At 42.8% G+C, this 24,608-nt stretch overlaps 1 protein-coding gene across 1 annotated transcript in view; it reads left to right on the top strand.

Moving 5' to 3' along the window:
- The window catches only part of NUBPL (NUBP iron-sulfur cluster assembly factor, mitochondrial), a 310,868-nt gene that overhangs the window by 52,215 nt on the left and 234,045 nt on the right, over positions 1–24,608 (top strand). The gene's annotated exons all lie outside the window — the stretch shown is intronic.

The following is a 24,608-nucleotide window of genomic DNA, read 5'->3' as shown; positions in this document are numbered from 1 at the left end:
AGAGTGACAGAGAGAGATGGAAAGACAGAGAGGGAAAGAGATCCTTCATCCCCTGGTTCACGCCCCCAAAATCTGTAATTGTTGGGTCTGGGCTAGGTAAAAGCCAGGAGCCAGGAACTCCATCTTGGGCTCCCACATAGGTGGCAGGGACCCAAGTACTGGGGCCATCTTCTGCTTTTCCAGGTGCATTAGCAGGGAGCTGGATCAGAAAGCAGAGCTTCTAGGACTCAAACTGGTGCTCTGATAGGGGATGCCAGTGTCAGGTGACAGCTTAACCTACTGTGCCAAAATGCCACCCTCATATGTAATATTTTTTAAATTTAATTTTAACAAATGAGCATGTTTAACATCTGACTTGCAAAACTCCTGAAAATTTAGGAATCAATTCTTTTTAGCTCCTGAGTTATAGAGCATCCCTGCTATTTCTATTCCTAGGTCTAATCCTTACCTGACTTCAATGGGTCTAGTCTCCTAAGGATCTTCTATTGTTGATTTTCTCCTGAAAATATAGTTCTGGTAGTCTGCAGGGAAGTGGCATTGAAAGATAATGAGCGATGACATAGGGGCTGGTATTTAGTTATGTGGTTAGGATGTCAGTTAAGATGCCTGGGTCCCATATTGGAATACTTGGGTTTATTTCCTGGTTGCAGCCCCTGATTTTAGCTTCCTGTTAATGCAGACCCTGGGAGGCAGCAGATTATGTCTCAAGTAATTGGCTCCCTGCCACCTATCTGTGAGACAGAGATCCTGTCTTTTGCCTTTGGCCCAGCCCAGTTCTGGATACTGTGGGCATTTGGGGAATGAACTAGTGGATGGAAGATTAATTAATTCTCTCTCTCTCTCTCTCTCTCCTCTCTCCCTCTCTCCTCATCCTCCTCCTTGTCCTCCCCCTCCTTCCTCTCTCAAATAAATGTTTTAAAAAATAGATTGATCCATAGCCTCAATGCTCTAGATGTGAGCAAAGCTGGGGATCTCCAGTTTCCTGTATAGGTTTTTGACAATCCTAGTATTTTCTACCTACACCTACCTCTTGCCTTCTGTGGAGCCTCACACTAAGTCCTGCGCCTTCTTAGGCTCTGTCAGTTGAAGGAGCTTCTCCGCAGGTGCGTAAGAGGAGTGCCTCTACCCTTCCGAGGCGTTCGCTGCTGTCCCATCTGCTTCCTGTCTTCTAGGGTATTGACACTGTTCATTGATGACTGTCTTCTCTTCCATTCTTTGCTGTCCTTGTGGGTTTATACCTTTTATATTTCCTTTCCACATTTCCGTGGCAGCAGACAATGAGTTCAGTTAGCTTTGTGTAACTGGAAGGATAGCTCAGTAAGTAAAATCTGTTGAATTAAGACTCTTATAGGGGCTGGTGCTGTGGTAGAGCAGGTAAAGCCACCTCTTGCAGTGCTGGCGTCCCATGTGGGTGCCTGTTCAAGACCCTGGCTGCTCCACTTCCTATCTAGCTCTCTGATGTGGCCTGGGAAAGCAGTAGAAAATGGCCCAAGTCCTTGGGCCCCTGAACCCACATGGCAGATCGGGAAGAAGCTCCTGGCTCCTGGCTTTGGATCAGTGCAGCTTCGGCCATTGCTGCCATTTGGGGAGTGAACCAGCAGATGAAGACTCTCTCTCGCGCGCGCGCTCTCTCTCTCTGCCCCTCTGTAACTCTGCCTTTCAAATAAATAAATAAATCTTTTTTTTTTTTAAAAGTGTGTGACTGCTGAACATGTTCCTTTAATTAGATCTTTTAAAAAAAGTTTCTAGAAATTGAACCCAACACTGTCATAGATCAGAACTCAGTCATCTGGACACATCTAGCTGCAAGGGAATCTGGGGGAAGTGAGGTTTTTGTAACAAGTCACGTTCTATCAAAATATTGATTAATGAAAGTGAAAATGGATACTAGACAAATGTGGAATCTATCTCAGTGTCCTTTCAAATGGTAAAACACTTATGAAATGCAAAGTTCAAATTTTAAATTTATTTTCATTTACTTGAAAGAGTGAAAGAGAGAAAAAAATCTCTACCCACTGGTTCACTCCCCCAAATGCCTGCAATAGGCAGAACTTGGCTAGATTGATGCCAGGAGACCAGAACGCAATCTAGGTCTCCCTCATGGGTAGCAGGGGAAAAGTGCTAGGGTCACCACCTCCTGCCTCCCAGGGTGTACATTAGCAGAAGCTGGAATCCAAAGCAGAGCTAGGACTCAAAACAGATACTTTGTGTTGGGATCTGGGTGTCTCAAGCAGCTTCCAGACCACCGTGCCAAAAACCTGCCCCATATTTTTAAGCAGTGTTAACAGATTTCTCCTTATAAAGTTAACCTTTCTTCCCACCCTTTTCATACTGTATTTTTTTTTAAGTATTCATTTTAAAGGCAGAGTCAGAGAGAGAATGAGAGACAGACAGAAAGAGATCTTCTATCTGTTGCTTCACTCCCAAACAGCTGCAATGGCCTGGGCTGAGCTAGGACAAAGCCAGGAGCCTGGAACTCCATCTAAATCTTCCATGTGGATGACAGGGGACCAAGAACTTGGACCATCTTCCACTGCTTTCCCAGGCCATTAGCAAGGAACTGGATTCAAAGTGGAGGAGCCAGGACTTGAACTGGCACCTATGGGACGCTGGTGTTACAAGCAGCAGCCTAACCCATTCTGCTGCAATGCCAGCCCTCATACTGTATTCTTTGGAAGGAAGTCATTATGTTGTGTGGGGCATCATGCTGAAACTCCTTGGGCGGGCGGGGGGGGGGGGGGAGGATCTGCATTAAATTATTTAACAAGAGAGATTTATGTCTTCCCCATTTATTTATTCGTCAGTTATTAATATCAGTATGGATTCATGCATATTTAATACTTTGGGTTATAACCTAATGGTATTTGATTTACTGTTCACATTGTCTCCAGCCTTGATTATTGGGAACTCTTTTGATTGGATCCTGTGTCGTTCTGACATATTCCCATCATTGTGTTTGGGTGTTTTTGCACGTGTTTGTTCTTAGTGCTTCCTTACTTTATTGTACTCCGGGCTCGAGGTAGTCTCAGCTCACCTTACACGTATCCTCCAGTCCTAGAGCCAGCTGTTTCTTCAAGGAGCACTGTCTCTTTTTCCTGGGGCATAATAGTATCTACACTCTTTCCAACCACTTTTTCTCCCTGACTCCTTGTTTAAACTTTACTTTTGGAAATCATATTACTAGTCAGTGCTTGTTTCCATTCTGATTTGGATGGGATTATCAAGATATAGGAACTCTAAACCATAGTCTTCTTTTTCTCTTGCACAGGAGATAAAAACAGAGCCTTAAGTAAAAATTGTGATTGTAGGAACACTGAGTGTTTCATCTCTGATAACACTCTCAGTCCCTGAAGGGAGGGCATCATCTAATATGAAAGACAGAAGCACAGCTCAGGGAGCTGTAGGGTCAGGCTATGGTAAAGAGCTAGAGAAAGAGTGATTTTGACTTTATGATTTTTATCCCAATTTTTATTTTGGAGATTTAACATTGGAATTTCATCTCTGGGAGGCCTAGGATACCTTTTTTTTTCTCACCAAGACGTTATTATGAAAAATTCAAACATTTATGAAGGTTGGAAGAATTTTAGCACTAAATTATTTTATGGTGGCACTTACTAATAGCACCTAGATATTATCATTAAATTTTTACTATATTTGCTCCATCACAAATTTAGCCAATTGTTCCATCCATCTATTAATACATTTTATTGATTTACTTTGATACATTTATTTATTTGAGAGCCAGAGAGAGAACATGAGTGAGCCAGCGAGACAGAGAATTCCCTGCTTGAGTTAACTCCTCAAAGGCCCATGATGGTCAGGCCTAGGCCATGGCCAAAGCTAGAGCTGGGAACTCAATCAAGATCTTCCATGTGGGAGGTCGGAACCCAGTTATTTGAGCCATCACCACTGCCTCCCAGGGCCTGCATTAGTAGGAAGCCGGAGTTAGGAATTGGAGTTAGGACTCGAACCCAGATACTCCAATGTGGGATGTGTACCTCTCTACTTAGATTCAACCACTAGGCTAAATGCCTGCCCTGTTAATCCATTTAAAATTGCAGGCATCAATATAGTTCCCCTTAAATACTTCAGCATGCATATCAACAACTGTGGCTTAATATAGTATTTGTTCACAGTTTTTAAAATAAAACACTTACATGCAATGAAATTTAAATATTTGTTCATATTCACTGAGTCTCAACGGATACATATGCATGTATCAAGCCATTATGACAATATACAATGTTACCATCACTACTGAGTTCTCTTATTCCTCTTTCTAAACAATTACAGTGCTCACCTCTTCCAGAGGAAATTGCTATTCTAATTTTTTCTCCACCATGAATTAGAATTGTCTTTTCTAGAATTTTATATGACAGAATCATACAGTATGTGCTCTTGTACACCAGGTTCCTTTCATGTGAATGTTTTGAGATTTTGTAGGTTTTGTTCATATTCATTGTCTTTTACTTACAAATACACTACAATTTTAAATCTATTGATTGACATTCAGGCTGTTTCTTTTTTGGTGTTACTGTGAAGACCACAGTGATGAACATTTGTATTCAAGCCTTACCGCTCAGGGGTATTTATTGTGTTTCCTTGGGAAAATGCCTAGGAGAGGAAATGCTGAGTGTCAGAGTAAGTATGCTTTTAGATATATTTTTTTAATATATAAAGAATTTAATTGGGGGCCGGTGCTGTGGCACAGTGGGTAAATCCGCCGCCTGCAGTGCCGGCATCCCATATGGGCACCGGTTTGAATCCTGGTTGCTCCACTTCCAACCCAGCTCTCTGCTGTGGCCTGGGAAAACAGTAGAAGATGGCCCAAGTCCTTGGGCCCCTGCACTCACATGGGAGACCCAGAAGAAGCTCCTGGTTCCTGGCTTTGGATCAGCATAGCTCCGGCCATTGCAGCCATCTGGGGAGTGAACCATCGGATGGAAAACCTCTCCCCTCTCTCTCTGCCTCTACTTCTCTCTCTGTGTAACTCTGACTTTCAAGTAAAATAAATAAATATTTTTAAAAAAGAATTTAATTGGTATTTTTAGGTTCAGGAAAATTTTTTTAAAGATTTTTTAAAATTTATTTGAGTGGCAGAGTTACAGAGTGAGTGAGAGGAGACAGAAAGGTCTTCCATCCACTGGTTCACTCCCCAAATGGATGCAATGGCTGGAGCTGGGCCGATCCACACTCAGGAGCTTCTTCCGGGTCTCCCACACAGGTGCAGGGGACCAAGCACTTGGACCTTCTCCCATTGACTAATCAGGCCATTAGCAGAGAGCTGGATTGGAAGACGAGCAGCTGGGTCATGAACTGGAGCGCAGGTGAAGGCTTAGCCCACTATCCCACAGCACTTGCCCAAGTTCATAAACTTCTAATTATGATTATTAAATGTGTTTTCATTTTATTTCTTTGCAAATATTTGTTATTTTTTTTGAAAGGCAAAGTTAGAGAGAGGGAGAAATAAAGAGAGAAAGTTCTTTCATCTGCAGGTTCACTCCCCAAATGGCCCACTGGCCAAGGATGAACCAGGCTGAAGCTAGGAGCTAGAAGCCTCCTCCTGGTCTCCCGCATGGGGTCAGGGGACTGGAACTGGCACCCATATAGAATGCTGGTACTACAGGACTATGCCACAACATTGACCCCAACATTTATTTATTTATTTTTTTAAGATTTATTTATTTATTTGAAAGTCAGAGTTACAGAGAGAGAGAGAAGAGAGAGAGGTCTTCCATCTGATGGTTCACTCCCCACTTGGCCGCAGTGGCTGGAGCTGAGCAGATTTGAAGCCAGGAGCCAGGAGCTTCCTTCAGGTCTCCCATGTGGGTGCAGGGACCCAAGGACATGGGCCATCTTCTACTGTTTTCCCAGGCCATAGCAGAGAGCTGGATTGGAAGAGGAGCAGCCATGTCTCAAACTGGAGCCCATATAGGATGCCAGTGCCCCAGGCCAGGGCGTTAACCCACTGCATCACAGTGCTGGCCCGGCCCCACCATTTAAATCTTACAATGGTAGACCATCTTCCAAAGTGGCTGTGCTCTTTTAAATTTCCTACAACAGGGAATGGCATTTGTCCAGTAGCTAAGACAGTGCTTAGGACACTTATGTCCCAGATTGGAGTACCTGAGTTCAGTTCCTGGCTTTAGCTCCTAATTCCAGCTTCCTGCCATTGCAGATCTTGGGAGGCAGCAAGGTATGGATCTGGATAGCATTATGGGCCCAGTCCTAGCAGTTGAGGGCATTTGGGGAGTGAATCAGCAGAGGGGAGCTCTGTCTGTATGTGGTCTCTCTGCCCCTCAAATTACAAAAAAAAAAATTCCTCCAACAAAGTCTGAAAGTGCTAGTTACTCTACACCCTTGTCAGCCTTTTGTTTGGTCAGTTCTTTAAAATGCAACTGTCTAGTGTGTATGTACTGACATATCATAGTTTTAATTTGCATTTCTCCATTGAGTGGTGATACTGAGCACATTTTCTTTTACTTATTGGCCTTCATACTTTTATGAAGCATCTTTTCAAACATTTTCATCAGTTTCTTAACTGGATTTTATAAACTATGAGTTGTGACATTTCTTCATACTCTGGATAAGTGCTATCCAGTAGAATTTTCTCCTTTGTTCAGTTTGTTAGAGTGAAATGTTCCTAGTGCAAATGAGGAACTTAATTATTTTTTAAAGATTCATTTTATTTATTTGAAAGAGTTACAGAGAGAGAGAGAGAGAGAGAGAGAGAGAGAGAGAGAGAGAGAGAGAGAAAGTCTTCCATCTGCTGGTTCACTCCCCAGGTGGCTGCAATGGCTGGAGCTGAGCCAGGAGCTTCTTCCGGGTCTCCCACATGGGTGCAGGGGCCCTAAGGACTTGGGCCATCCTCTGTTGCTTTCTCGGGTGCATTAGTAGGGAGCTGGAGTGGAAGTGGAACAGCTAGGACTTGAACCAGTGACCATATAGGATGCTGGTGCTACAGGCTGGGGCTTTAGCCTGTGCACTGCAGCACTGATCTGGAGGAATTTAATTTTTACTTATGTTTCATTTCAATTGATTTACATTGAAATAACTACATTGATTAATAGCAACCATATTTGATAGTGTAGTTCTAGCTAACACTCCTTATCAGACATGTTTTATAAATAATTTTCTTCCAGTCTGTGCCTTGCCTGTTCATCTTCTTAATGGAATTTTTTTTTAAAGATTTATTTATTTTTTTGAAGGCAGAGTTACGGAGAGGCAGAGGCAGAGAGAGAGAGAGAGAGAAGTCTTCCATCTGCTAGTTCACTCCCCAGATGACTGCAAGGGCCAGAGCTGTGCTGATGCAAATCCAGGAGCCAGAAGCTTCTTCTGGGTCTCCCACGTGAGTGCAGGGGCCCAATGACTTGGGCCATCTTCTACTACTTTTCCAGGCATAGCAGCCAGGACTCAAATCTGTGTCCATATGGGATGCCGGGCTATCGCTTTACCTGCTATGCCACAGGGCTGGTGCCTGGAATCCTTTTGATAAGGAGAAGTTTTAAATTTTAATCAAGCCTAATAGTTCAAATTTTGTTTTCAATGATATTTGTTCTGTGACCCATCTAAGAAATTTTGGTTACCCATGAGTCAGGAGTAAGTCCTCCAATTTGCTCTTTTTCAGGACTACTGTTTTAGATAATTTAGGTCCTTTGAATTTCCATGTGAATTTTAGAATTGGCTTGTTAATAACTGAAATTATAACTTGGATTTCATTGAATCTATAGATATGGTGATAGAAATATTTATTTTAATGTTTCTTAAAACTTTTATTTATTTATTTGCAAGGCAGAGAGACATCTCCTATCCATTGGTTCATTCTACAAATGCTCACAATAGCCAGGGCGGAGTCAAGGTGAAGCCAGGACCCCAGAACTCTACCAAGGTCTCCTTTCTGGGTGGCAGGGACCCAGCTACTTGAGCCATTGCCTGCTGCTGCTCAGGGTTTGCATTAGTAGGAAGCTTGGAATTGGGAGCGGGGCAAGGACTTGAACACAGGCACTCCAATACGGCATGTGAGTGTCCCCAAGCAGCCTCTTAATTACTGTGCCAAAATGCCTGTCCTTATTTAGATATTTTTCATTTGAGATTTTAGAGAAGAATGTCTACATAGGTTGATAGATTTTAACACCTTGTTAAAGAGTCAAACAGACTCCGATCAGTCTTCTGTGTTTTAGGTCAGGACCGAGCCTGTAAGGGTCTCTGTTTCCTCCATTTTTGCACTGTGTCCTCAGCAGGTGTTTGAACAATTTTTTGAAGAGCTTGGGGTCGGAGCTGCAGACTCCCTGGATCCTGAAAAGTCAAGGATCTAGGTTCCAAAAGATAAAACAAAAACCGTTTCTAAGGTGAACCAATAATGGCAAATATGAAAAATTCATGTATAAATCTTTGACTTGTGTCCTACTCAAGGAAGGCTTTTTCTGGTCTGAAGCATTTCCAAACTATTTGCTTGTTTTTCCTCAAAAATTATTTTAGGAATGTCAAGGTACACCACTTTCTTGTCTTTAATTCTTACTGTAATTCAGTAAGAGCTTGGAAGACAAATCTGCAGATTATTTAATTCAGTCCCTTCATGTTGTATGAAATAAGTAGATCTGAGGAGTTAGTGATTTGTACATGGTTTGTACACAATCATACAGCTAGTAGTAGAGTTCTGCCAGTATGCCAGGCTTCCCAATCTCTCTACCCCATTGATAGTTCCCCTGAACATTGCTGTTATAATGTCCAACTAGCCAGTAATTCTGAGTCCCTACCATGTGCCTGCCTTTGTATTCTGAATCATACAAATTATTGTTATGATGTAACTCTGACTTTCAAATACCACAGAGTTCTATGTAAGATAAGATAGAACTAAGAAATAGTGTAAGGAGCTAGGTAATAAAGTTCAAAATTAGATAGAATTAAAGATCAAGTGGTAAGGATAAACTGGCATAGAAGTGATATTGTATCTCATTTTAAATAAAACTGGCTGTGATAGGCATTAGTGAATTGTGATTGAAAAGTGGCTGTACAAGAGAGACCTGGTGGAGATTAGCTTTGCTATCAGAATTACCTTAAGTTCATGTTCTGTTAAATAAAATGTGAACAGCTGTTATGGAAGATGAATACCTGATGAAATTATCAGAGACTTTTTTTTTTATGGCAAAAGAAGGACTTGAGACAGAATTTCAGGAAATGATGAAATTAGGAAGGGCAGAGGGAATAGAAACTGCCGTAACTGGGAAATGAACATTATTTTAATGAAAACTTGAATACCTTTATATGTTAAAATGTGATTTAACAGTAATTGAAAAGAAGGACGTTAAATATGTTTATGGGTCTCTGAAATAAATTACTTTTAATCAAAGCTAATGAAACTGAAAGTTCTGTGACAAGCTTAGAGGTAGAAATGCCTACTGAACTGAGTAGTGGAGTAGGAATCTAGATTTCTTTTTGGGGAGGGGGTATTATTTTCCCCAGGTGCTTCTCTCATGGGAGCTGATTCTCATGGGTAATAAGAGATCTTCATTTCCATTTTACATTCAACAATTTGTCCCCAAACAAATCATCTAACCTCTCCGAGAATTCTCATTTCCATGTCCAGAAATGGGACTAACAGATTGTACAGATTATGATTCAATAGTGATTCTATTTGGATATTTTTAGGTATAAATTCTGCACAGTTCTCTGCTGCATTGATTTGTATTGTCTTCAAAGATTTTTTTTTTTTTTTTTTTAACAGGCAGAGTGGACAGTGAGAGAGAGACAGAGAGAAAGGTCTTCCTTTTTGCTGTTGGTTCACCCTGCAATGGCCGCTGCGGCCGGCACACTGTGCTGATCCGAAGCCAGGAGCCAGGTGCTTCCTCCTGGTCTCCCATGGGGTGCAGGGCCCAAGCACTTGGGCCATCCTCCACTGCCTTCTCAGGCCACAGCAGAGAGCTGGACAGGAAGAGGAGCAACCGGGACAGAATCTGCAGGCGGAGGATTAGCCTACTGAGCCACGGCGCCGGCCATCTTCAAAGATTCTAACAGAGGTTATTCTGCTTTCCTTGAGGTGTGGGCAACTCTATGATATTTGTGCAGTGTTTAATTGAATGTTTTATATGAACTAAATAATCTTTCATCTGCAGGGCTGATTTCCAGCTCTGAAGTTAGCTCTTATTTAGAGTATCATTGGAAAATTCTTATTTATATTACATTTTATTTGTACCTTAAGTATTAAAAATTGCTTTCTTCATGCTTGCATTCAGATTAATTACATTATTGAAGAATGGTAATGGACTGTTAGCGCAGGCTGAGAACGGAGCTGGAACTCTAGATTCTCACATAACCACGGAAGAGGAGACTATTTGGTTATCAAATGAAGAGCAGAATAAGAACCATAACAGTATCTAATTTTTCTTTCACTTGGATGTACCTGTGATGAGCCTTTCTTCTAAGAAAACAGAACATTGTTTGTAAAGTAAATATTAAATATAGTTATATTAAGTATAATAATATTTTACCATTTTATGGGTTTCATAATGTCATAAAAGCAAATGAGTTTTTAGTACTCAAATACTAACTTTGAACAAAGGTCAGAATTGGCAAAGGATATCCTTTCTTTAACAAAATAGGCCCGTTCCCCTCACCAAAATGGTGAAAAGAATTGCCCACGGGAACTAAACTTTGATTGTAGTCTTATTCAGATCTGAACTACTGAGTATATTATTTTTTGCTGCATAAGAAATTATCATGAGTTTGGCTTAAAAACCACACATTTGTCACTGCCCATTTTCTGTGGGTCATAAATCTGACCAGAACTTCCTGGTCTCTCCCAAGGCTGCAGGTAAGACACCAGTCCAGGTTAGAATCTCTTCTGGAAGCTCACATGGAAAGGGTCCAATTCTAATGTCATTCAGCTGGCTGAAGTCAGTTCCTTGCAGCCTTTTGGACTGAGCTGGCTATTGGCTGTTTCTTGCCATGTGGGCTGTTCCCCAGGGTAATTCGTAACATGCAGCTTGCCCATTGGCATTTGACATAGTGATTAAGTCCCAGGGTGTCTGCATTCCATATTGTGGAATGCCTGGTGTGAGGCCCTGCTCCTTCACTTCTGATACAGCTTCCTGCTAATATGCATCCTGGGAGGCAGCAGGTGATGGTTTGAGGAGCTGGGTCTCTGATGCCCACGTCGGAAACCAAGACTGAACTTCTGGGTCCTATTTTGTTGTGGACATTTGAGGGGTGAACCAACAGATGGAAGATATCAGTCTCCACCTTTCAAATAAAATGAAAACAAAGAAATAAAAATGTTTTTGGCTTGTTTTTAAATTTTTTTCTCAGAAAACTGTTATTTAAGTATAAAAACTTCGTACATTTTGTAAATACAACTTTAGGAACACAGTGATAGTGATTCTTCCCGCAGTACCCACCCTCCCAACACCACTCCCATTCTTCTTCCTCCTCCCTCTCCTATTCCCATTCTTATCTTTTACTAAGATCTATTTTCAATTAACTTTATACACAGAAGATTAACTCTATATTAAGTAAAGAGTTCAACAAATAGTATGAAAAAAAAAAAGACCTATTCCTCAACAGTTTTTTATTTCTCTTTTGATTTCTTCTGTGACCCACTGTTCATTCAGGAGCATGTTGTTCAGTCTCCGTGTGTTTGCATATGCTCTAGAGATTCCTGAGTTGCTGATTTTTTTTTTTTTTTTGACAGGCAGAGTGGACAGTGAGAGAGAGACAGAGAGAAAGGTCTTCGTTTTCCGTTGGTTCACCCCCCAATGGCCACTGTGGCCAGCGCGCTGCGGCCAGCGCACCGCGCTGATCCGAAGCCAGGAGCCAGGTGTTTCTCCTGGTCTCCCATGGGGTGCAGGGCCCAAGCACTTGGGCCATCCTCCACTGCCTTCCTGGGCCACAGCAGAGAGCTGGCCTGGAAGAGGGGCAACCAGGACAGAATCTGGCGCCCCAACTGGGCCTAGAACCCAGTGTGCAGGTGTTGCAGGCAGAGGATTAGCCGAGTAAACCACGGCGCCAGCCCTGAGTTGCTGATTTTAAGGTTCATTCCATTGTGGTCTGAGAAGATTCATGGTATGATTTTGATTTTCTTCAAATTTGCTGAGACTTGCTTTATGGCCTGTGGTCTATCCTAGAGAAAGTTCCATGCACTGGTGAGAAGAATGTGTATTCTGTAACTGTAGCATGAAATATTCTGTAGATATCTGTTAGGTCTATTTGGTCTATAGTGTTGATTAACTGTTGTTTCCTTTGCTGATTTTCTATCTAGTTGATCTGTCCATAGCTAAAAGTGGGGTATTGAAGTTCCCCATTACTATTGTCAGGGAGTCTATGTCTCCCTTTAGATCTATTAACATGTCTTTTAAATAGTCAGGTGCCCTGTAATTAGGTATGTATGCATTTGTTATAGTCACATTTTCCATTTGAACTGATCCCTTAATCATTGCATAGTGCCCCTCTTTGTCTCTTTTAAGTTTTTGTGTTAAAGTCTACTTTGTCTGGTATTAGAAGGGCTATGCCAACTCTTTTTTGGTTTCTATTGGCATGGAATATCTCTTTCTATCCTTTCACTTTCAGTCTGTGTGTATCTTTGCTGGGGAGATGTGTTTATTGTAGGCAGCAAATACATGGGGTTTTGCTTTTTTTCCCCATTTTTCCAGTCTATATTTTTTAAGCCATTTGCATTCAAGGTGACTATAGATAAGTAATAACTTGACCCTGCTCATTTTCCATAAATATTCCTATTGCATAGTTTGAGTTTCCTTTGTACTTTGAACTTTCACTATCCCTCTGTGGATTAGTGGAACGTCTGCTCTTTCAATGAATAGCCTGAAGCATGTGCTGAGTGTGGTCAGGGAGCTCTGGTCAGTGCTCCAGGGTGAGGGGAGTGTCCAAGGTGACTCCCAAATTGGGCATGATAAATCTACTCTTTTTTTAAAAAAATTATTATTTGAAAGACAGAGTTACAGAGAGAGGTAGGGGGCCAGCACCGCAGCTGAATAGGCTAATCCTCCGCCTGCGCCGGCACACAGGGTTCTAGTCCTGGTCAGGGCGCCGGATTCTGTCCCGGTTGCCCCTCTTCCAGGCCAGCTCTCTGCTATGGCCTGGGAGTGCAGTGGATGATGGCCCAAGTGCTTGGACCCTGCACCCCATGGGAGACCAGGAGAAGAACCTAGCTCCTGGCTTCGGATCAGCATGGTGCGCTGGGCGCAGTGGCCATTGGGGGGTGAACCAACAGAAAAGGAAACCTTTCTCTCTGTCTCTCTCTCTCACTATCCACTCTGCCTGTCAAAAAAAAAAAAAGAGAGAGAGAGAGAGAGGTCTTCCATCTGCTAGCTCACTCCCCAGATGGCTGCAACGGCTGGAGCTGCATGGATCCAAAGCCAGGACCCAGGAGCTTCCTCCAGGGTCCCATGTGGGTGCAGGGGCCCAAGGACTTGGGCCATCTTCTACTGCTTTCCCAGGCCATAGCAGAGAGCTGGATTGGAAGAGGAGCAGCCGGGACTAGAACTGGCGCCCATATGGGTGCCAGTGCTTCAGACCAGGGCCTTAATCTGCTGTGCCACACTGCAAACCACTCTCCTTTTTTTTTTTTAATCAGAGGGGAGGTTTACTCAGCTCTGTTGGTATAGTCTTGTTAGGTAGGAAGTCAGAAATGAGCTTATGTGTGTGTGACAAAGGCCTAAGGAGTTGACATCTAGGTCCAGCATCCTCATCTCAAAGTCATCCCTGTGACCTTCTAGATGCAGCCCAGTATCTGCACTTCAAACGCCCTGCCCCTTCTACCCAATAACCATCCTTCCTCTAGGGCTCCTCTAAGGTGGGGCGGGGCGACGCCAGCCAGGCTTCCCCTGTCTGATAACTTCAGGGGGAAAACTCAGAAAGGAATTTTTCGTATTTACATCCAAAAAGTCCTTTGTTCCAGGAGGAGAAGAGGGGAGAAGGCAAGACCCATCCCCTTAAAAATCAGGCCTCAACCAGACTGTATGCTCAGCCCTCTGCCTCTCTGCTGAGCTGCCCGCCTGGCCTGCCCAGGTGTGATCTCTCCACTCAACCATGTAACCTCGCTCTCCCCCAGTCTGAGTGACTGGGCACTCCTCTCAGGCCCTGTCTGGAGAGGTGCCCATCCATTCTTACGGATGTCCCTACCCTCATAAACCTTGCTATTTTGCTTTCCACTTACTCTCTGTCTCACACCTGAATTCTTTCTTGCGTGAAGACAAGAACCCTGCCTTCTTTGGTAACAGTCTCACGCTCACCTCCTTTCCTCAAAGGAGACCAAAGCCCAGGTGCTTGCCCCAGTGTGTACAATATTGGCTCGCGCTGCCACAAGAACCACACAAAGGATCCGGGAAGCCCTTGGTGTGAGCATGGATCCTGCAGCAATGCCCCTCACAAGGGAATCAGGGAGCCCTGAGCGTGTGGAGCCTTTCACAGTGGCTGCCCGCAGACCTGGCCACACCCTGGGTCCTCACACGCAGCCAGTGTTTTCATAGTCCCAGCATACAAGGCTTCCACAAGCACCCATCCCCCTGTCAATTCTTGCAGCCAGACTCCAGTGTCTCCTCTCCACTGGTTGCTGGGCACGCAGATACTAGCCGGAGAAGCTGTTACATGTGTCCAAAATGGTGCCCTGAGTATGTGGAGTCACCCACAGTGACTGCCTAAAGTACCAGCCACACTCTGCGTCCTTACATACAGCCCAAGTGTTTTCATAGTCCCAGCACGAGCACCCAGCCCCCTGTCAGACTTCCAGTCAGACTCAGGCATCTGGATGCCCGGACATGAGCTGACGCAGCTGTTACGTATGTCCAAAATTGTGCCCACCCGTTCTCAGCTAGTTACAGGATATTGGTGCTGGATTGTTGGGGAGAGAGAAATGTGCCCCCCTTCCCCTCTGGGTTCATGGGTACACTGTCCCCTATGGGGCTCCAAGGCAGGCTCACGCCAGGTTCTTCCCACAGCTTTCTCGCCAGTGGCTTGGGCTGCTGTAGTCTGGTCTCACCTCACTCTCCAAGGCTGGTGCTGAGGCTCTCGGTTGCTGGGGTCCTGAGGTGTACACATACACACCCTGCACGTAAATCTACAGACATAAACATTGTAAAAAAGAACACCACAGGAGTTTTCAAGATGGCAGAATAGGGAGAGAATTTACTGCTTCAGTCTAGGGGAAGATAATTTAAAAAAAAGTGGAGAGAGTGCAATTTCAGGGACTAGTTAGGGAGAAAATGACAGAGGAAACACCACACAAATTCGGGGACACGTTGGACCTACGTGGCAGCTTGCTTCTTTACAATTGGCTGAGGGGTCTCCTAGCGAGACAGAAATTACAATTCAGGTAATGTAATCACAGAAGTGCCATTTTATCATGTCCACTTGTGTTCTGTTGATAGCAGCTTACAGGTTCTGCTCATTCTCCAGGGAGGAGGATTACATCAGGGTGAGAATACCAAGAGACAAGGATTACTGGGACCATTTTAGAGTCTGTTGGATAAGAACTGATTAACTTGACACATGGTATAGGCAAAAAAGAGAGAAGGTAGGTTTAGACTCTCACTAACAAATTATATTCAGTTAATTCCATAATCCAGAAGGAACTAGTTGGATTGTTTTAGGATTGCCAGCTAGCTACTTTTCTATGGTATAATAAACCAGTAAGTATGAAGTACTACATATGCTATTTTTTTTCTATTATTTTTCATTTTCTTCTGTGCTGTCAGCTATGAAATGAGAAAGTCTCATATCAGATTCTGGAAAAATGGTGAAGAATTGTACTTCAGAAAAGTATATAATCCTTTAAAATTATTTGAATACTGAATTTCACCTGCAAATACTGTTGATTTTGTTATACTAGTAACTTATGTTTATTAAAATGGGATTTTCAGTAGCATTTTGCCAAAATTTCACCCTGTAAAAATTTGCCTTAGGTGAATAAAACAACAATTCTTTCATATGACTAGAAATTTGCAAAAGAGATTAAATGCAGCATTGATATAACAAAGTCTTTGATTTTGATTTATTGACAAAACTTCATCAGATACCTAAAAGAGCTGTTTATATTCCTAACCAGGTTAAAACATTAGCTATTATACTCCTTAGAACAGTTAGGCCCCAAGTGAACATATTTCATGCAAAACCTTTTTAATGTTTTGAAGACCGGCAAAGGCTGGCAAAGCATAAAATGAGAGAGATTAGAAGTTATTACTTCAATAGTGGTTGGATTGTTGAGTTTTAGTTAGTGGATGGGATTTAATAGGATTGAGAGTAAGTTCATTAGCTTGTTTCATGGGTGGCCAGTAAAATCCTATTTTCAAAATGTAATATAGTTAAGCCACGAAGAAGATGCTGTGGGAAATTGACCCAAATACTGCCTGTAAGGGTGAATGGTATGAATTGGAGCACTTCAAGCAGCAACAGAAGACAGAAACAGAGATAAACTTCATACTTTGAGGTTTTCCAGTCTACCCAAAAATAAATTGATATTATAATCCTTAATGTTGATCTTTCTGCTCTATTGGTCTAAATAAGAATAAACAATGTATTTTGAGAGGTTATAATGATTTGCAAGAATTCCTCATTCACATAAATGGGTTGAACAGACTTTGAACCTGCTATGTTTATTATTTATAATATATAATATTTTAATATATGTTATAAATGATAAATAGAAAAGGTTAATAAATGAAGCAATAAATTTGGTCTAGAACACCAACTAGACTGTGCTATTATCCTAGCCAGATGATTATAGAGGACATGCGCACATTTTGGTTGCAGTGTATAACAGACAAAAAGTTGCATTATTTCCTTTTCCCTGAAGAAAACCCAACTTCACATTAGCTGGAGTGACGGTTTGATATCTTGGTGGGGTTGGGCTTTGTCATTGTCCTTGGTATTTCATCTAAAATGCGAACAGGAAAAGCTCTTCTCAATGCATAATGAAACAGAATTTTAGCAAAATGTTGTAGAAATTTATGTATCTAATCTTTAGGACAAATTTGAGGGGTGGGAAGGACTTGGTTGAAGAGTATATGTTGAGAGTTGGAGAAAATGAATTAAAAAAGCAAAAGCAACAGGCTAATCCTCCGCCTTGCGGCGCCGGCACACCGGGTTCTAGTCCCGGTCGGGGCACCGATCCTGTCCCGGTTGCCCCTCTTCCAGGCCAGCTCTCTGCTGTGGCCAGGGAGTGCAGTGGAGGATGGCCCAAGTGTTTGGGCTCTGCACCCCATGGGAGACCAGGATAAGCACCTGGCTCCTGGCTTCGGATCAGCGTGGTGCGCCGGCCGCAGCGCGCTACCGTGGCGGCCATTAGAGGGTGAACCAACGGCAAAGGAAGACCTTTCTCTCTGTCTCTCTCTCTCTCTCTCTCACTGTCCACTCTGCCTGTCAAAAATAAAAAAAAAAAAAAAAAAAAAAAAAGCAAAAGCATGGGAATGCTAAGTTTCCATGTGTAACAAATATTTGCCTTGGATGACAAAGCTGTCTCCCAAATTCTGATTGTGTGACTCCTTTCTCAGGATAGGTTCTTCTTTGAAGCTTTAAACCTTAAATGGAGATTATACTAAATTTTAATCCAAACCTGTGAACTTTGTCCAAGGATTCAGCTCAAACATACAAATCAGAAATTCGGATGTCTAGTCACCCATGATTTTCTAGCTTTCGAGATTGGCATTTGGAAACTTATTGTGTCATATTTTAGATACACATTTTTAGTCATGTGGAGGCAAATTTTCAGAAGTCTACCCAGTTAAGAATATATCTGGGCCAGTGCCACGGCTCAACAGGCTAATCCTCCGCCTAGCAGCACCGGCACACTGGGTTCTGGTCCCGGTCGGGGCGCCGGATTCTGTCCCGGTTGCCCCTCTTCCAGGCCAGCTCTCTGCTGTGGCCTAGGAGTGCAGTGGAGGATGGCCCAAGTGCTTGGGCCCTACACCCCATGGGAGACCAAGAGAAGCACCTGGCTCCTGGCTTCCGGTCAGCGCGGTGCACCAGCCACAGCGCGCTGGCCGTGGCAGCCATTGGAGGGTGAACCAACAGCAAAGGAGGACCTTTCTCTCTGTCTCTCTCTCTCGCTCACTGTCCACTCTGCCTGTCCAAAAAAAAAAAAAAAAGAATATATATGTACATTTGCTTTGTGTGATTAAAAATTATGTATCTATTTGTGAGACAAAGAGACATAAAGACAGATCTCCCATCTGCTGGTCCACTCCCTGAATTCCCTTAACAGTCAGGGGGTCAAAGCTGGGAGCCAGGAACTGAATCTGGGTCCTCTATGTGGGCAATAGGTAACTAACCACCCTCACAGCTGTGTCACATTGGCAGGAAGCTGGGATCCGGATCTGGAGCTGGGTATCAAAACCAGGTACTCTGTGTGATGTGGGACTCGGGAATCCTGCCCAATGTCTTAATCTCCAGGCCAAGCCCAATCCTACTTTGTGTAACTTTTAATTAGAAAAATGAGGAATTTCTTTGACTAGTTGATGTGAACTAAGACACTGAAAGTCTAGCAAAGTCTTTGCTTCAGGAAAGATTGCAAAAAAACTTCCTTGACTAGGTTTCCTGTAGAGAGACTGACTCATTGGGATGACACTCACTTTTACAGAATTACTCTGTATTTTAGTGTGCAAATCAGTATTTGATGTAGATAAGGGACAGTTTCAAGGTTAGAGTCAGGAGCAGAGGTTGAAATAGATCACATCATGAGGAAGAGCAAGGTCAATTAGTGGGGTTATCCTTTGCACAAGTCCTCAAGATGGGGTGAGGTTTTCTTTCTGCTGCCCTTTGGATAGGATGAGAGGTTCATTTGTAGACAGTATCCTTAAACTGAAGGAAGTGACATTAATTTTTTGAGCCTTATTTACATATTCAAGAGAAAAGAAATTGTTCTTCTTTAGTGAGTCGAGCATGGGAGTGAAGAGCATGTTCTCAGCTGTCACTGAGACAGTTGGAGGCTTTTGGACAGGCAATGGGGTAATGGGAATCACACTTCCAGCGAGTCCTAGGTCACTTAAAAGGGTTAGTTGTATGTTTTTAAGGAGGGATCAATCTAGCAGGTGGAAATACATCCCTTCTAGAAAACAATGTATTATCCTGTAATTCAGAGACATACAAAGAAATCCTCTTTGTTTTCAGCAGTGTTTATTTATGCATTTCTGTCAGGGTGGTAGAAACATAACCTCTTTCAATACAGATTGCACTAGGCTTGTAACTAAGTTACAGAGAGCCTGTGTAGTATCCAGATGTCCACATGGTAAAATGAATTTAATCCTCAAGGTCTTTATCCATTCATCCCAGCCTCCATGGAGATGCCAAATACCTAACTGTGCAGATCGTTGCTAAGTGTTCCCTCATTCTTGACCTTGAGGTCTCTTTAGGATCAGCTTTCTTTCAGCTACTTCTGTGGCTCATTCAGCCTTGTCTGCTTAAATCTCACACTCAAGCATGTATATTCTATGGTCCTGCCATGGTACTGAGCTCTACCTGGGAATGGGGGCATTGCTGCTGCTGCTCTCACACCCCCAAAAGGATCTGAGAGATCCTGTTATCTCCTCCCCACTGGGAACTGACTTTCTGTGAACAAGGCAGAGGTAGTCACAAAGTATGAGGATCCTTTTTAGGAGCTGTAACAGGCATAGATGATTTTAGCTGAAGTAACAGTAATGCTAGCCAGCAGTGGCTTAAGAAATAATCTCACACAAGAAGAAGCCTGGAGATACAGACAGGGACTGGCATTCAATTCCACTAAGAATTCGTCTTCCTGACATTTTCCCATTGTCATTCTCAGTTGTTGGTGTCTTTTTCTCATTGTGTTTGTTACCATTGTATTTTTTTTTTGTTTATAAAACTGCCACATCTTCAGGTGTCACACCCATGGTTAAGGTGGGAAAAAGAAGAGGCACCAATTATGTTCCCTTGTATCATAAAAATGAAAACTTCCTCAGAAGTGTGCATCCCTGAGGGTTTTCTTTATACTTCATGCTCAGAATTAGTCACCCACACCCGAATGACACTCAGAGTTAGCACATGACACTGGGAAGTAAGTATGTGGGTTTCCAATCTCTACATTGAAGGTGGAAAGCTACGGGTTGTTTAGCTATGAAGTTTGTCCTAAGAACCCATGGACATCTAAGTTGCCACTTCTCTCTGATCCCAGGAAGTTTTCCATGGTTCTTCAGGAGCCACTGAGACGACTCACTCAATCCCCATTTCTAGTTGCCTCTCTATTGCTTTCCTCTACTCTGCAACAGAGTTAGAGACACCTCAGTGCTTGATTTCTCAGTGTTGCTTGCTTGTGAGAATAGTCATAGGACCTGGTTCTAGCCCATTTGGGGTAAGTGTGTGGAGAAGTGGGGGTGGGGAAGCTTCCTTTCACAAATTAAAAACTGCAGATGCTGAGAAGGGGAAACTCAGAACTTGTGTTTTTCCCTTCTCTTCCTATAAGGAACACAGCCCTAAGGCCTGAAGGTACAGCAGCCATCTTGCAGCTGTGAGAGGGATAAACATGAGGATAACAAGATGTTGAAACAAAAAGAATTAATGTGGGACGTGATGACCCTCGGGATCTATTGTAGTAGCTCTGTAAGTCTGCCTGTGAACCTTTGATATGGGACTAATATGGCCCTTCTCCTTTAAGACAATCATAGGCTTTTCTGCTACTTGCAGTCAAGCATAACACTAAAAAAGATAGGAAAGAAACCATACTTAAAAAAAAAAAACGATTTATTTGTTTATTTGAAAGGCAGAGTTACAGAGAGGCAGAGGCAGACAAAGACATAGAGAGGTCTTCCATCCTCCGGTTCACTCCCCAGATGGCCACAGTGGCTGGAGTTGTACTGATCCAAAGCCAGGAGCTGGGAGCTTCCCACAGGTCTGTCACACGGGTACAGGGGCCCAAGGACTTGGGCCATCCTCCACTGCTTTCCCAGGCCATAGCCGAGAGGCTTTCCCAGGCCAGAGCAGGAAGTGGAGCAGCCGGGACTTGAACCAGTGCCCATATGGGATGCCAGCACTGCAGACGGCAGCTTTACCCACTATATCACAGTGCTGCCGCACCCCCCCCCCTTTTAAGATTTATTTATTTATTTGAAAGTCACAGTTACAGAGACAGAGAGGCAGAGGCAAGTGGCAGAGAGAGAGAGAGAGAGAGAGAGAAGAATCTGCCAGCCACTGGTTCACTCTCCAGATGGCAGCAGCAGCTGGGGTTGGGTCAGGCTGAGACCAGGAGCCAGGAGCTTCATCAAGGTCTCCCACTTGAGTGCAGGGGCCCAAGGAATTATTGGACCATCCTCTGCTGCTTTCCCAGGTGCATTAGCAGGAAGTTGGATCACAAGTGGAGCAGCCAGGACACAAACGGGCCCACATAGGGGATGTTAGGGATGCTGGCACTGCAGGTGGCCACTTAACCAGCTGTGTCACAGCACTGACCCCAAAACCATGCTCTTATATCATCATGAGGTCTTCCAAATCTACTGTCTTTGTCAGAGCTGTCCTCATTCTCCTGAAAGTTCCGAAAATTCAAAGGCAAGCAGTCTTTTCTCTCTGACATTTTGCAGTGTCAGGCATTTCTCTGTGTCTGGAATGCCACATAATGGAACTGGTGCCCATATGGGGTGCTGGCATTGCAGGCAGCTGCTTTACCCACTACACCATAGCACCAGCTCTGAGAAAGACTACTGAGATATAAGCACTTCTAGGGAGAAGATTCTTGGTGATTATTAAAAAAATATCACAAATAAACAGAATCTCAACCACATTAAGGCTAAGGCAGAAAAATAATTTATTGGATGTATGTAAGTATATCTCAGATCTAAGGATAAGAAGTGCAGCTGAACCTCACTACAGACTACAGTCACGAGCTGGAAAGTTGCTCTGAACCATGCATCTGTTCTCCCATCCTTCCATGGACCAGAGACTCTTTCTATCTGCTTCCTTGTCCTCCATTGGCCTTTCTGCTTCTCTGGAACATGGCTGAAAACAATCATTTCAGCTCTTCCAGTTCAAAAGCAAACTAAGAGTGAGGAACATTTATTTCTTATGTTCTCTGGAGAATCTGATTAGACCAATTTTCAGCTGTGTGTCATTCTTTGATTGGATTAGTGGCCATGGCAATGGGGTCAAATGGGGTCAAGCAAGTCTTAGGAGCTAAGGGAGAACACTGTTTTGAGAAGAGGCCATGAGGATATATGTGGGAGGCAGAGGGTATTGGAGAAGAAACAACAGGCAACTCTGCTACTCTCCTGAAATTTTAATCTACTGTATTATAAACCAAATCAATGACTCACTCATTTTCCAAACATTATAGTCTCACGTGTTCCTTTCCTATGTTCTCTCTCAAGGAATGCCATCCATTTATCTAGTTGCCTAAATCATAGAGCTTTACACAAGAAACAAGCATCACAATAGTTTTCATGTATTGGCTGTGTATGCTATGTGATAGACATTTTACATTTTTAAATTCAACTCATTACAGCCCCATACGTTTTATGTGTTTTACTGATAAGTGAAATCTAGAGATGTTAAGTCAAGGATTCAACATGCCTTTTGGATTACTAAAATAATCTATGTCTTCTTGCCTCTGACATTCTTCCACTATTGCCCTTTCAAACCTTTTTTTAAAATCTAGTAATCTTATTGATGTTTCCTTTTTCTTATGATTTATTTATCTACTTGAGAGGCGTTACAGACAGAGAGAGGGAGAGACAGAGAGAGAGAGATCTTCCATCTGCTGGTTCACTCCCAAGATGGCCTCAATGGCTAGAGCTGGACTGATCTGAAGCCAGGAGTCAGGAGCTTGGGTGCAGGAACCCAAGCACTTGGGCCACCTTCCACTGCTTTCCCAGGCCATTAGCAGGGAGCTGGATCACAAATGGAACAGCAGAGTTTCAAACCAGTGGCCATATGGGATTCTGGGGTCACAGGCAGCAGTCTCACCCAATATACCACAATGCCAGCCCTATAGTCCATTTCTTAGCTCTGTACGACAACTTCCTAGCTGCTTGTTCTACTTATTAATTCCTACATGTTACCACACTCAGGATTCAGCTTAGATATTACCCTATCGGAAGCCTTGCCTGACTAAATTGAACACCCTTTTTTTGTACTCCAGTGTCACTTGGCAACTTTCTCCTATATTTTTTCATACCATAATGTAATTATTAGTTAATTTATTATGTCTTTTGTCTGGGTGGTAAAATCTGTGAGAGGAAGGTTGATTTCTGGTTCAGTGTTGAGTATCCTGACTAGAGTAGTGCTTGGCATGTAGTAGTTGCTTAAAATATATTTCTTAAATGAATGGATCTAAGGTAGAAGTCTGGGGTGGGTGTTTGGCACAGTGCTCAAGTTGCTGTTTTGGGATGCCTTCATCCCGTGTCAGTGTGCCTGATTCAAGTCCCCATCCTTCTTCTTTGGCCCCAGCTTCCGTTAATGAGCACCTAGGAAGCAGCAGATGATGGCTGAAGTACTTGGGTTCCTGCCACCCCTGTAGGAGACCCAAAGGGATTTCTGGGCCTGCTATTGCAGGCATTGGGGAATGAAACAGCAGATGGAAGATCTCTCTTGCTGCCCTCTGCCTTTTAAATAAAAGGAAAAAATAAAAATTTGGAAGAACTTTCAAAGGTATCTGGAGAGAAACAAATATTCAGCATTTCTTGTTTAGGGAGTAGATCATGCTGACAGCTGTTCCTCTTACCCTTGTGCTTTTGACCTACACACCAAAAAATACTCATAAACCAAAAAATTGTGAAACTATAAATTAGTTGAGCAAATATTTCACAACATAAGTGATGTAAAACAATAAGCTAAAGGCGGCAAACCTAGTGTAAGATAAAACTGAATGGAACACTAAAGTTATGAGAGTGGGGAAGAAAAAGCAAGGAAATAAGAGTTTTTTCAGAGTTTACCAAATGGAATGTACTTTGCTGGTAATATCTCATTCATGCCTTACAGTTATTCTTTGAGATTGATGCTACACTTGTGTTAAAGGCAATTAAAGTTCAGATTAGAGCAAAATAGGGTGAATGATCTTGTATCTTTGATACAACAAATATCAATAAACAGCAAATATAAGAAATTAAAATCAGTCCTGAAAAGCAGCCTGGCAAATATGTGAGGATGAGCAGTCTTACACCCTAAATGGTCCTTTTGCTGGGTCTGGCTTCCTGTGTCAGCTTTTGAACTTTCTCTCCTAAAGTGATTTCTTTCACTCTCTCTCTGCTTTGGATCTAGGGGTATTTCCTCTCTTCTACCAGCATAAAGTCTACCTCCTCTTCGCCTCAAGGTCTTTTTGAGCGAAACCAGCTTTCTTTTTTTTTTTTTCATTTTCAATTCTCTTTATATACAGAAGATCAGTTTAGTATATATTAGCTTTCTGATTTGTCTCAGCTTTTGCTAGTACAGCACCTTGACCTCTCATTCATGGAATTATTAGTGACACAAGCAAGGCAGACCGGTGAATCACGTAGGAAAAAATCAAAAGGTGAAATCTTTAACTGAGGCCATGTTTAAGCTACCATAAAAAGTACGATGCAATGAAAAAACCTAAAGTCATTTTCAAGTTCCACTATTTCCAACTTCTGTTCAAATCTCAAACTTCCCAAGTTTCACTTCTCTTACTAGCAAAAGAGGAGAGT

Source organism: Lepus europaeus, chromosome 11, assembly GCF_033115175.1.
Source record: "Lepus europaeus isolate LE1 chromosome 11, mLepTim1.pri, whole genome shotgun sequence".
Taxonomy (NCBI): Eukaryota; Metazoa; Chordata; class Mammalia; order Lagomorpha; family Leporidae; genus Lepus; species Lepus europaeus.
Note: the sequence above shows the minus strand (reverse complement) of the source record. Positions and strands in the feature narration are given on the sequence as shown.